At 28.1% G+C, this 14,403-nt stretch overlaps 1 protein-coding gene across 1 annotated transcript in view; it reads right to left on the bottom strand.

Moving 5' to 3' along the window:
• Window positions 1-2,132: 2,132 nt before the first annotated feature.
• LOC118206018 (beta-1,4-glucuronyltransferase 1-like) overlaps window positions 2,133-14,403 on the bottom strand; it is a 70,965-nt gene continuing 58,694 nt past the window's right edge. The window contains exon 5 of the mRNA XM_035378298.2: window positions 2,133-13,016. The gene's annotated coding sequence lies outside the window, so the exon portion shown is untranslated. The remainder of the gene's footprint in view (window positions 13,017-14,403) is intronic.

Below are 14,403 nucleotides of genomic sequence, written 5' to 3'. Positions count from 1 at the left end.
GGGAATTCTCTGATTGGAAGCATCCCGGCTAACACCTGAGAATAGAAATTTTTTATTAACCAAATACGAACTGAAACTAAATCAATTTGCACCAAACTTTCATCTTAGGCAAGCCGCATTCTCTCTCCCATTTACCTAACACCTTGCTGTTCCATCTCTATTCAGATATCTATTCAAAAGCATAAGGTTCTGATGTAGTTCTTCAAAAACACGCGAGCTTACTACACCAATTTATACCTGTTGTCTTAAAATATGTTTGTCAATAAAAACAAAGAAACATTAAATCCAGCTATGACTGATACTATTTCTTTATACAGTTGCATGTCTTTACCTGAATTATTTCATATACTATTATTCCTGAATTATTCCACATATATTTTTTTGTAAATTAATTAATTTTGTAGCATTTTCTGTCACATTTAATTTCAACAGCAACTGTACTTAATTAAATATATTTCAATTTTTATCTCTATGAATTTTAATTCAATTTTTATTTTTTATGAATCTCTATTCAATTTTTATTTTTTTATCAATTTTTATACATAATTTATTTTAAATAATGTTTTACCATAATTTCACTATCACATACTTGCACATATATATATATATATATACATATAAAATGTGCATGTGCACATGCACTTAGTCTTAGTAGATTAATTTTAGATGGTGATGTACAAAATGTGAAAAAAGTAGATGCAAGATGAAGCTTCATCAAAGCATAAGTTGTGTATATATAGAAACAACACAATTGGAAACAAGAAAATGCTGTGAAGTGGACATATTATTATGACCGAAATAAGTGTGAGAATAGGCAAGACTATGTTATTAACATCAGATTAATAATGGTGAAATGAGTTAATTTCTCAACACAGTAACATAGTATAGTTCCTATTTAAATCTAATTCAATAAAAGATTCTACCTCACTTTTGATATTACTAATTAAAATTAGAATTTATATTTGAAAAATATAATAAAAATTAAATCAAAAGAATTAATAATAATAATGAAAGAAAAGTTACACATTCCCAGAAACCGAACTAACATCTTGTTGGCTCTCGATATAGTTAACAAAAGCCTTTGGAAGCATAAACCACTCACTCTCAATATATGTGGAAACTTTATGTATACAGTTAACTCCCTCAGCCTTAAAAAAAAAGTTTATCATTATGGAGTGATGAAAAAATTACTACCATAAATTGTCAATGTAAAATAAAACTGACTATGAAAAGTATAAAAAAGTGAAGTACATGTGTTTTAGTAGTAAGCTAATAAAACAATTTCATTAAAAATTTTTATTTTCTATAACTCTTTTCAAATTAAATATTTTATATTGATTAAATACATGTTGTTTATTAGGTAAATAAAAAAACTAATTATTTCATAACCAAAAAAATCTATTTGATATGATAAAAAATTAGTAACATAAACAAGATTTAATTAATAAAAATTTAACTAATGAAACTAATTTGAAGCAATATTTATACCTAGGCAATATATTCTGATATACGAACACCTTATTTCCTCTACAGCAGTGTTGTCCGATTGATGTATTTTCCTAGCAACATAGTATATAGTCAGTTTTTCCAATAAGAATACAAAAAAATATTAGTTTAGAAAATTAATGAAATATTTTAACTACATACTTTATTATCTTGCATTCTGTTACAAACTTATAAAGTATTACATTCGCATCAAGAATCACAGTCAATGTATAAAATATAATTTTGATAATAATTGCTATTAAAAAGAGTTATTTCAAAATTATAATTAAAATATATGAATATTAATAGAATATTCTGCAATTTTTGGTTCTGAATGACTTTTCTAATAGTGGTATTAAATTTATGCTTGTTCAACATCCAAGTTAAGCATCAAAATTTTCATCAGTAAATTTTAACTGTTTCGATTTTACAAATGTGACTGCAAAAAAAAAAAAAAAAAAAAAAAAAGGCTTACTGAGACAATTTGTCTCAAAATTAAAGTATGTGTGCAAAGGAAAATATCTGTTTTCACAAGTATTTAAAAATGGAATTAAAAATAAAAGTACCTTCAGTCTTCGTAGCCACAATTCAAAGGCTCATCAGATTATATTAATGTTTATAATGGATACTGCAAATTTGATACAAAATTAACACTTCAAAAGTAATTTTATTTCAGCAGCTAAAAATCCAGTTTTAAATATATGGCATGCTACATGGCAAGTCATCCTTCTACAAATTATAAGATATTTCAGACTAGAAATTATAAAATTCAATATTAAATATAATACATAAAATAATAATAAATTAAGTAGAAAAGTGAGCATAAACATGAGAATACTTCCTCCATGTCAAAAAATAAAAACAATACACACACAAAAAGGGGGGGGACTTTAAAATTCAGGTAGAAATTTTTACAATATAATTCATTAAAAATTTATTTGCAGATAATTTCAGAAAGCATTATAAAAAGTATTTTAAAAAATTTCCCCTAACATAATACCTAAATTATATTTTCCATGTCTTTTATAAAGCCAAATATAAACTTTTATGATAATTCCCAACATTCTAGATGCACATAATAAAGGCTCTTAAGTCATTTTAAACATGGTACTTTTGTTATTCATTCAATCACAATATATTTGTAAATTATTCATGCTGAACAAATATAATATTTTGTATAGTTTGTATCAGCATAAGACATATGTAAATATTTAAAAAAGGAAATAAAGAAAGCAGTAAAGGTACTAAAACAGTATATATTTACAAGAATACCTATTGCAAAGGAAATATAAACAAGTCTTTTACATTAAAATAAAACACAATATATCAAATATATAATTTCTAAGTTGAATTCACACAGATATGGCACAATCTATGATGAAACATTTCATAAAGAAGACACTTCATAAAATAAAAACTGCAAGAAATATTTGACTTACTACAGAATGTAAGATTAACAGCACAGTGATTACACGTAGCTCATTAACGCAGGTAGCACATAACCGAATTATACAATTATTTCAAAGGAACATAAGATTTTGTGTGCGTGTGCATATATATATATATACTAGTATATATAGTGACCTATTTAAAAATGTTGGCACTTCAATACAAGATAAAAATCAATACAATGAATTAATGAAGTTATTCTGTATTAATGAAGTTAAGTTAATTATAATCAATCACTTTCCTCCCCACTTCAGTTGCAATATCTTTACTAAAAAATTAACATTTTATTTTCAATATCTCTGTTATTAACCTTTTATTAAAACCATAAAACTGTAAAGTGCACATAGTATAATCCTTGGTCTTGGCTCTCAGATCATTTTAGAATCTGCTATTCAGAGCTAATGTCACATAAATATGTATTTGGAAGGCACAAAAAAAAAGAGAAGGGAGGACTTGGTGCCCTTAAATTCAAAATTATTATTACATTTTTAAGCTTTTTTGCTTATTTATGATTTTTATGCTATAAGCTTTTTTTTAATCTTTAACCGGAACTGGTTTTAAAATGTATATGTGCTTTCATTTTTTTTTATTCATTGGATTGCTTACATCTGGTTTTTTTTTTTTTTTTTTTTTTTTTTTTTGATTTGTCTGCTAAAAATAATATTCTTATGCTTTTTATATATGTTTATGTTTCTGATGCTATAATTTTTCAATTTCCTACTTTGGCCTGTCATGCACCTAATGGGATATAAAATCTTTACCACTTATCAGTATTTAAATGGTAACATAACTGAAATACTGACTGATAAAAATCTAAGAAAATACAATTCACAGATGTTTACATTAATATTTCATCGAATGAGGTACAAATGACCTCTACTCAAGTTCACTCAATCAACATCTGAAGAAGGACAAGAAGCTATTAAAAGCATGACTGCCTCTATCAAAATCAAAATGAGAACCAGCCATATTATATATGTGTGTGATACCCTTGCCCTCGTTGGCTTGAATAATTTAGATATTTTCAGTAGTAAAGAGTTACACCTGAGCTCTCAGTTACACCTGAGAATAACATCTTAAGACTTTCCAAGAAAAGTTTTCTTCGATGGTCATCATAAACATACAAGGACATTAAAACACAAACATGATCATTTCAATTATACATTAAGAAGCACTTTTCCCACATTTAAAAGTCGTATTATAAACTTGAACACATTTGTCACAATATTCTATATTTACTACAGATTATAGTTTTAAAAAGATACAAAAGAAACATGGAAAACTTAACATACGTTGCCTGATACCTGTCAAACCCAATCTGAAAAAGAAGGAGGAAAAGAAAATAGACTTCACAATGGGTTAAGAAAAATGAGCGAACCAAAAGAAATAATTAACAACAGTATTGGTAATTCAAAAGTAAGTTATATTACCATTTCTTTTGATATCATGTCTTTCAAACTGAAATAATATAGAGTATAAACTGAATAATATACAATAGCTGTAACATAAACAAAAAATTCAGCATTCAGATTACTTTGTACAGTTAAGATGATGATAATGATGTGCTATTGCTTCACAGCATTGTATTACCATACAAAAAAAAAAAAAAAATTAAGTTACATATAACATAATTTTTCCACACTTTGATGGTGTTTAACAATGAGAAGTAATCTCAATATATTGTATTCAGAAGCAGTGAACTTTGAAATAAATCCTTAAGATAAAGTAACAAAGATCAGAAGATGAATATTAAGTTAAAATACATTATTAAGAATTTTTAGCAGAATGTCTCAAGCGAATTTTTGTCTTTTGCAAAGAAATTTACCAGTGGCCAGCTACTAATATTGATAGTAGTCCAAAAGATGATTTCTGAAACTGGAAATATACATTCAGTTTGTCTATATTCACTACATGGGAAACATTTCACCATATTAGTTACAATAACAATGGAAACAGCTTTATTATTTGCTTTACATTTAAAAAAAAAAAAAAAAAAGTCTAAAAAAAAAAAAAAAAAACCCGCAAAACTACAGTAGCTAATCTGCTTGGCTTGGCAGAGCTGTCAACAACACTGTTCATAAAAACTAAAAAAAAAGGCTCTTATCCAGTTTAAATGAAATAGATATGCAAATATTTTATAATGTAAAAGTATTAATGCAAAGTAATATATGCTTTTGCTCAACAGTGCTATACATATTTATTTCTACCTTAAATTAATGAAAATAGTTACTATGGGTTATTCGAAACAAAGTCTTATTCGAAATAGTTCAATCTCAATTAGGTGGGGCTCTGCTGTATATGACTGCTTCTTTATATATATCCTTCTAATGCCCAAAAGATGTTCAGTTAAATATTACATCATAAGTTTCTTCAAAATACTTCAGAGCATAAGCTCCATTTTTTACAAAATCTTCATACACAGTTAACATTTAACAGATATTTCTATAACCATTTCAGCTCAGTACATTATATAAATATGACAATTATTCAAAGGGTTAATATATCAGAATAAAATGCATATTTACAATTAATTAAAGTATGAAATGTTTTAAATTTACAAACATTCAGAGCTAATAGAAATATTTATATTAATGCACATATAAAGTAGAATTTAAAATAACAAATATGGCAGATCATACAATACATAGAAATATAGCAAATTTGTTTTCTCACTTTTGACACAGGAATACGTATTATAAATACTTTTTGCTAACATCGAAAATAGTTGTAGAATCATATTCAGTATCACAAGCACAAAGACAGAGACACAATAAGCTATTTAGGAAACAAAAATGATCCTATTGCACCTTCATTTTGAAAACATTAGAATAACATCTTAAGACTTTCCAAGAAAAGTTTTCTTCGATGGTCATCATAAACATACAAGGACATTAAAACACAAACATGATCATTTCAATTATACATTAAGAAGCACTTTTCCCACATTTAAAAGTCGTATTATAAACTTGAACACATTTGTCACAATATTCTATATTTACTACAGATTATAGTTTTAAAAAGATACAAAAGAAACATGGAAAACTTAACATACGTTGAACTTCACAATATGAACAAAATATGAAATTATATAATACAATAAAACATGACATAACAATGAATGACTAACAGATTATTTTCACTAGTAATATTGCACTTACACATTTTTACTCAATGCAACTTTAAAATCATCTTTGGTATAAAAAAAAATTAAATATATAGCCAAGAATGAAATGGCTTAAAAAAAAATTTAATGAGTCATTTTTAAATATTTGGCAAATTTTGAAAAAAGTTTAATGGCTTTAATTCTGACATATAGCACAGGAACTACAAGTTCAATTGTAAAAGTACATTTTACAACTAATTCATAAAGGCACATCTGTTCTAAACTGTTTAAAGCAATAAGAAATAATGCACTGCTTTTGTAAGATAACGTGAAAATAGTTACAACATTTTGGGATCACTAACACTGAAATATCAGAAACATTAAGGGAAAATATCTTCCAAATAATTTAACTTTCAAAAATTAAACAAATGTGTATTATATATTATTAACACTGATTTGTAAGAATAATAGATGAATATTCTTGCCACAAATATTATAATTTATGCTTTTGCCATAACAGTAATAAATGTTTAAGTTTATGCTGATAATGTTCTCTTAAAAACACAATTATATGTTTTACCTCTGTAATTGTAGAAAATACTTTTTAACTTAAAAATGAGTTTGAAATAAAATTAGTACAGTAGAATCCCTGTCATCCAACCTACGCTAATCTGGTCTAGTCACCAGCCAAAAAAATAAAAAAAAGATCACAAACTGTTGAGCAAACGCAACTAAGTAGCATTTATGCTTCATTGTTGACCTCAATTCAATTAGTTCCGAGTCACTACACTGCAATCAGTAGTGTGTACCTGCTCAAGGTGTCCGTTTCAGTACTAAATTGCACTGCTGATGAATTGGCATTTAGGTTGTTCTGTATTCCTGTGACAATGTCCGGTTTACAATAAAATATTTCTACCTTGTATTTACGTACTGTTCAGAGGTGCATTATGATGGCTTCAAAGAGGAAAAAAAGTGTATGTTTCTTTGAAAGAAAAACTGAAAGCTTTTCTGAAAGAAAAAGAAGAGATTAATAAAGGTACAACCTTAACAAAAGTGGCATATGATTAAAACATAACAAAAATAACGTAGGAGAACAGAAAAGGAATCAGAAAGAAAGAGAAAAGCGATGTTCCAAGCAAGTGACAGCTAACACTACGGAACAAAGAAAAACAATAAAAAAATATGAGTATGAAAATGTTAGCAAAGCTTTGTTTCTTTGATTTACTGAATGAACTCAGAGATAAAAGTGTTCCAATAACTGGACTAATCGTACAATAAAAAGGCCTAAGAATTATAAAAGAAATTAAATTAAAGTGACCGTACATTTACAGCTAGTGTTGAATTGCTCAATATATGAAAAAAAAGATGTTGCATACAGCAGCTAACTGCACATAGAAAAAAAACTTTCAGCAAATGATGATTTAGTGGAAAGTTTCACTTTCATAAGTTTCATAAGTTGCATGACAAAGAAAGCTTGACTAGAGACCAAATATTTAAATGTGACAAGACATGACTAAGTTACAAACTGCTGCCTGCTAAAACACTCGCAGCTAAGTCTGAAACTGCAGCACCGAGCTACAAGTGAAATAAAGAATAAATAATGATTCTTTCCTGTAGTAATGCCACAAAAAAGCTTAAAATGAAACTTATTATGATAGGAAAATCAAACAATTCAAGAGCTTTCAATGCTCTTCTAGCCAAATATTTTAAGCAGAAAAGTTCGTGGGCGAGTTCAGATATTTTAAAGAATGGTATTTTTTAATAACTTTCTGCCACAGACTGAGACGTTTTGCAAAAAAGAAAAATTTGCCAAGACTATTGCTTTTGAAATAACACTCTTTCTCAAATGAAGTACTTCAAAGTAGAGAAATAAAGGCCATTTTTACATCCAAATGTTTTGACAATTTGTCAGCCCATGGATCAAGGGGTTTTGAAGACTTTAAAAAGAAATTATTGGAAAAACTTTGTCAACTTTTATTGATTCTATTTATTAAGGAGAAGATATGATCAAGAGTTTGAGAAGTTTGAACTTAAAGGACATTGCCTATTACATAGCTTAATAGTGGGGAAAGTGTCAGCTTAACAATCGCAAAGATCTTGGAAAACTTTGTCAAGTGAAGGTGAGGACTAAGAAGAAGAATTTCCAGAAAATGTTGACCTTGAGAGATGCTGACCAGGAAATGTTGACCTAATCAAGACGACATCGTTGTCTATTCTAACAAAGTACCTGAATGTGAAAGTAACAGTTCAGGACTTGAATGAATGTCCTCCCCCTCCAAGATAAGAAATATACAGGCAGACAAAGAAATTGTTATTATGATGCTAAACGAGAAAGATACAGGATGTAATGAAAATATAGTAGTGATGGCTGAAAGCAAGGATAGAATTTCTCACACCAAAAGACACAAATTGCCTTGGAGGTAGCATTGGAATATATGGAGCAGCTGGAAGAAAATTCATTAACCAAGATGTTTTACTTCTGCAGAGATTGTGAGATCTAGCTAGAAGAGGACATCAAACAGCAAGCAAACAAATGCCAATTACCAGCTTTTGTCATCACATCTGATTGTTCTTTATAATTCTTTATGGTACACACAGTATAAATTCATAATCTGCTCAAGTTACCAGTATGTAATTTTTGAAATAATGAATGTATTTCTTCAGTTTTAAATGCCACGTTTATTACTTTCCGTATCATCCAACCTTCACGATCACCCAACTAGGTCATCAACCAACGATCACCAACATGCTTAGGTAGGGTAATGGACTCTAGATTATTTTCACATATAGTTAATATTTTTTTCAAATGCATATAAAGGCTACATACTAAATAATTAACTGCAATTTTTATAAATATTACATGCTAAGATCATGGACAAAGAAAAAAAAAACTGAAAAACACAAAAAACTCAATATAAAAAAAATCATTTTTTCCTTTACCTAAACTTTTTTATTAATATTTTACATCTAAAATGGTGCTTCATATGCATGTAAATTATTGGTATAATATCAGCATAAACCAAAATTTATTACCTCACAATGCAGTCCGCATCTTGGCAATTACCAAGATTACTGGAATTTACTTTTAAAAATCAGGATTATTATTATATCAAAGAATCATCTTAATTCAATTTTAAACACTATACTAACAAAATGTTAAAATTTCTGCATATATTTACCAATTAACCAACTATTAAAATCTCTAACTGCAAAATGTCAGTTTTGCCTTTTCTACACAAAAATATTACTTTAAAAAAAATCTTTTAACACAGAATAATTTTCTGTTGGTTTTTTAAGCTTTAGGCCATTAGTAACTAGCCACTAATGAAGCTGCATGTTGCAAATTTGATGCTTAATGTTTGCCAATTCCAGCAACCTATGATGGCTGCTTTTAGAAGAAAGCATGAGCTCAGGATATCAATAACTCAAGACTTGGATTTCACTTATTTTCAAACTATCAGAACCTGAGACATACACCCAAAATCAGGCATTTTCAGAGATCCTAAAATCTTGAAAACTGCAAAATTAAGATATTTGAATTTAGCAAACCATTTATACTAGTTATGATTTATTACCTAAAAGTCATCTTATTATTATTTTATCCTGCAACTTCACAGACTGTGATATTACAATATACATAAATCATAAAATATTTTTAAGCAAATCAATAAAATGCACACCGCAAGTGCAAACAAATGAATTTTTCTGTACCAGTTAAGATGGCAGCCTCAAAACAGGCTTCAAGTTAATTAATTTTCTTTAAGCCTAACAAATTTTATTTTACTTCGAAAATAATATAAACTAAAATTATTAAGATGAGGAATACAGAAGAATTCTCTATTCATTTTTGGCATTTTGCCAAATCATTATATATTCTGCAAAACATTCATATTTAATCGTAGCACACTTAATTACAAAATTATGCCATAAATGAACATCTGCTTTTCGTTTATTATTTTTAAATCAAACAATAGTTACAAAAATGTCATTTATCAGTCGGTGTTTGAATATGACCCCTCTCAAATGATGATCCTGCTGCATCATTTGAGAGTCCTCTAAACAGCTCTGAAAATTGTCCATATATCACTAGGAATACTGATGATGCCACCTCCAAAATAATTCGTCAATTCTAATATAGCTAACTGCACAATGTGTTCAGAAAACGTCTTTGATGTATCCCCCATAAAAGAAATATAAAAAATAAATAAATATATATAAAAAAAAAAAAAACATTAGAATAGGGGACCAGGTCAACCAAGGAGGTATCATCATAATGAGATTAATTTCAGACAAAATGCCTGTCATGAAAAATCCATGTATATTTGACTGGGCACATGGTTGCTTAATCTTAAAAACCATCAATGGTCCATATCCACATTCGGCCTCCATAACTAAGGAAGCAAAAAGTCTTACAGCAAGCATCCTTAGATATCACTCACAGGTGCATACATAAATGCTTCTTGGAAGAATGTGCATTGCAGTAGAGCCATCATCAGACTAAGGTCATGCCCGACCATTTACTAACAAGTGGTATTACTCTATTACTCAGTATACAGACTAATAAATCAAAAGTATGATTATGGCATGGTTTTATTACTAATCTATAAATTTTGCTGCATCATATATCTACTACACAGGTGCTCAATGTATATTGAAGAGGTATCTAAAGTTATGTTTTGGTACAGTTTTGTATTAGTGCAACCACCTTAGTAGAAAGGGTCAAATTTTCAGATTGTTTCAAACCCTAGTAACCACATGCATAAAAGTTTTTGGACAACCATGCCCATAACGATTCTTCTATTTTAAAAAGCAACAACACTGCCTTCATTTGCATTATTGTTGTTGTATACCAAGTCCTATTAGTTTTATAAACTAATCATTATATTTTTATCTTAAACTTGATTTTAAAACACATGCTTGTGGAATGTGTTGACAGAGGAGGTTATTTGAAAAGGAATACCTGAGGGGAAGGATGCCTTCATGGAGGACTTTCTAAGGGAACTGACCTTGTACTCACATTACATGTTTGCCTACAGTGGAAGAACATGTAAAATTTCTGCAGGAAAATACTGTATTTTACTTCAAAATCACAAAAAGGAACAATTATTTTGAAACTGTTCTTAAAGTGAATGCCACAAAATTTTTACAACAGAAGAAATGAAAACCCACTTGTACATAGGTTAACGATAAATTTTTCAAGATTAAAATATAATGCACATATGGATATAATAAATAATTTTTTGGTCATTACAAGTCATCATTCTTTTTCTTTGGTAAAAAATTATGAAACTGCACCATGGTGGTTGCATTACTATGTAAGTACCTATACTTTTATACCAATTTGCAAAAGATTGTACAGGTCATATATAGTATTTATGGTTCAGGAATTGGAAATTCATGAATCATTCAAAGTAATCCTTAGATTTTAATCAAGGCTATTCATATTCATTCTATGAAGTAGTTATTTTTCTAATAGAATATCAAATTTTTCCATTGACAATTACTTCAAAATTGAAGTCATAAAAAGAATATCAAAATAGTATTCAATATGATACTTAAAATAGGTTAACTGCTAAGCATAACGCACATATTTTTTTAAGAAAAGGGTTTTCAGAATTTACTGGAAAATGTGAAATCATAATCACATTTATGCTTTAAATTCAAAGCAGAATTTATTAAATCAGATCAGCTGTCACCATTACTTTTTTCATAAGCTCTATCTGTAAGTCCTATGTATTTTAATAACCTAACTAGCATTTGCAAGAAAATATCACTACTGCTAATAATTGAAATTTTCTCACAAATTAATTTTATTAACTAGTTAGTTTCACTGCTAAACAGTTTCACTAATTAGCAGTAAAACTATTAATATTTTCAAGAAAATACAGTACTTTCTGATAATCAGCAACCCACTGACAACTCATCAGTGATTTTGTAAACAGATGAAAAATATTTGTTTGATTATTTTTGCAGTACATATTTACTGTTCTACTCATAAATAATTATAAACAGAAACATTATGAGAAACAGAGAGTTTTGTGAGGGGAAAAATGTAAAGATTAATATTTTTATCTACAGTGGACACTGTTTAGTGAAATGACCATAAATTATAAAGCATGTAAATTAGCATGCACTCAGACATGTATATGCTACATGTATGTATGGGTTATTTATTGTCACATGTGTACTTTAAAATATATCAAAAATAAGCAGTTCTACAAAAGTTGAAACTGGAGGTCAAATAATCAGAAAGTACAAAAAATACTAATCAGTATAAAAACATTATAAGCTCACAAAATTTCTTGATTGAAAAGACAATATTCTTGTCCATTTTCAATCGTACAAAGAAATCACAGAAGAAAGTTAGCTCAACTTTATGTTGGGCACACAGAATCCGTAAAACAATCTATGTAATTAATTATAAGCATTACTGATTTAATTTAGAACACCCATTTCAATTAGTAACTAACAAAACAATTAAATTACATTAAAAGTGATCTTAGCATAAAATGATGTGTTAATTGTTACATAAAAATGCATGCACATAAAACCATTTTGTTTAAGCTATCTAATCTAAAAATTTACAAATCTAAAAATTTACATTTAGTCCAATTATGATATAAAAAATATTAAATACACATGTAATAAAAATTTCATTCATACAACTAATGAACAATTATTTTAAGGTTTGCAGTTCTTAACAGCGACAGATATCTGCCATTCTCACATAAATATAACTTAAAATAATAGCTGTATAAACATACATTTGCAAGACATAATATTTAGCCAAGATTAAAACACTTACCATTAAAGATGTAACAAAATATTACCAATATAACAACAAAACAAAGTTATATCATAATCTATAATTTTCAGTGATATACATGTATCTATCTATCTGTTTGCAATGAATATGATGCATATGCATGGTATGATTTCATTTCCCAAAAATTTTCTGAAGTCACCAGAGTTATTAACCCTAAAAAGATAAATATAAAATTTAATAATTCCATTAAAATATGAAACAGAAAGTTTTCACACCTCCCATGCTTCAATATTCTAAAAATAACATTTCTTAAGAATTTAAAGGTTAGACTATAGTATACATAACTTTTAAATTTCAGTAATATTTACTACTTGAAATTATTTAGTAAATATTTATATATTACGAATATTACACTTCACGATACTATAATTTAATATTCAGATACATATGTATACGCATACAGAGAGATACAGAGAGAGAGCTGTTATTTGCTGCCTCGATTTTACATTATAAACTAATCTCCTGATTATTTATCATAATTAATCCACTAGTATGCATGAAACAGGAAAAGAAATAAGGCCAAAAACGGCATAAGGCAATATTAATAAATTAAAAGGATTACGGTAACATTACATCTATATAAAAAAAAACAACTTCTTAGGAATTTTATGAAAATGACACACAACATACTATTTAAAGCAGAGTTTAATTAAAATAACATTTAAATGCCTACAGATTTTTGCAACCTCTCACATGAAGCATCCACAATGAAAATGCATTAAATGAATTCTCAGCAGCTAAAGCCCTGATTGGAAAAAATGCTTTTTCCATGCAGGAATCCTGAATGAGAATAACTTCTCACAATTTAAATTTTAGATTTACTCAATAAAACATGCAAGCATCAAAAGAAAAATATGTTTGAATCATGCAAGCAATAAGATTGACTAAATTATGCAAGCAAGAAAAAACATCCTCTTTTCTATGCTTTCTTATGCCTAACATCTCTCCAATGCTGCATGCTGCAGGGGGGGGTAGACATTTTTTAAAGTCATGTTGTTTCAAGGCTAATGAATCAGTCAATCTCTGAAAAGATTCTCCTTTTTCTAACTTCAATAGTGCTCAATTTTTGCTTCATTGTTACTGTTGCTTAACCCTTTGACGCGCACGATATTATTTTTATAATTTTTTTAACTAACTCTAGAAACTGAATATTATGGTCCTAGAGACAAATAATATATGAAATAAAAAAATCTACTCTTGCCCATTGTTTTGTGGGTGGTGGTCGCAGTGTGAAACCACCGCGCGTCTAGGACTTTGAAACTTACCTAGGTAGTAGGGAAAAAAAACTTGCCTTTTCCGTGCGCGTTTCCAATAAATGACGAAATTTACGAATTAAAAAAAATGCATGTCAGAATTGCATAATATATATATTTTTTACATTATTTTACAAACCAAATCACCAGAAAAAATTAAAAAATAAACGTTTATGTAATTTTTCTATCGCAGTGAAAGTATAAGTACCTACATAATAAGGACGTTTGGCTACATGGATTAAAACACTCAGTAAAATAAGGATAAAAAAAAGACTCAGTGTTTTTTT

The sequence above is a fragment of the Stegodyphus dumicola genome, chromosome 9 (genome assembly GCF_044657685.1).
Source record: "Stegodyphus dumicola isolate Sdum_Otavi_A_Nest chromosome 9, ASM4465768v1".
NCBI lineage: Eukaryota > Metazoa > Arthropoda > Arachnida > Araneae > Eresidae > Stegodyphus > Stegodyphus dumicola.
This window is presented reverse-complemented; position numbering and strand designations above follow the sequence as displayed.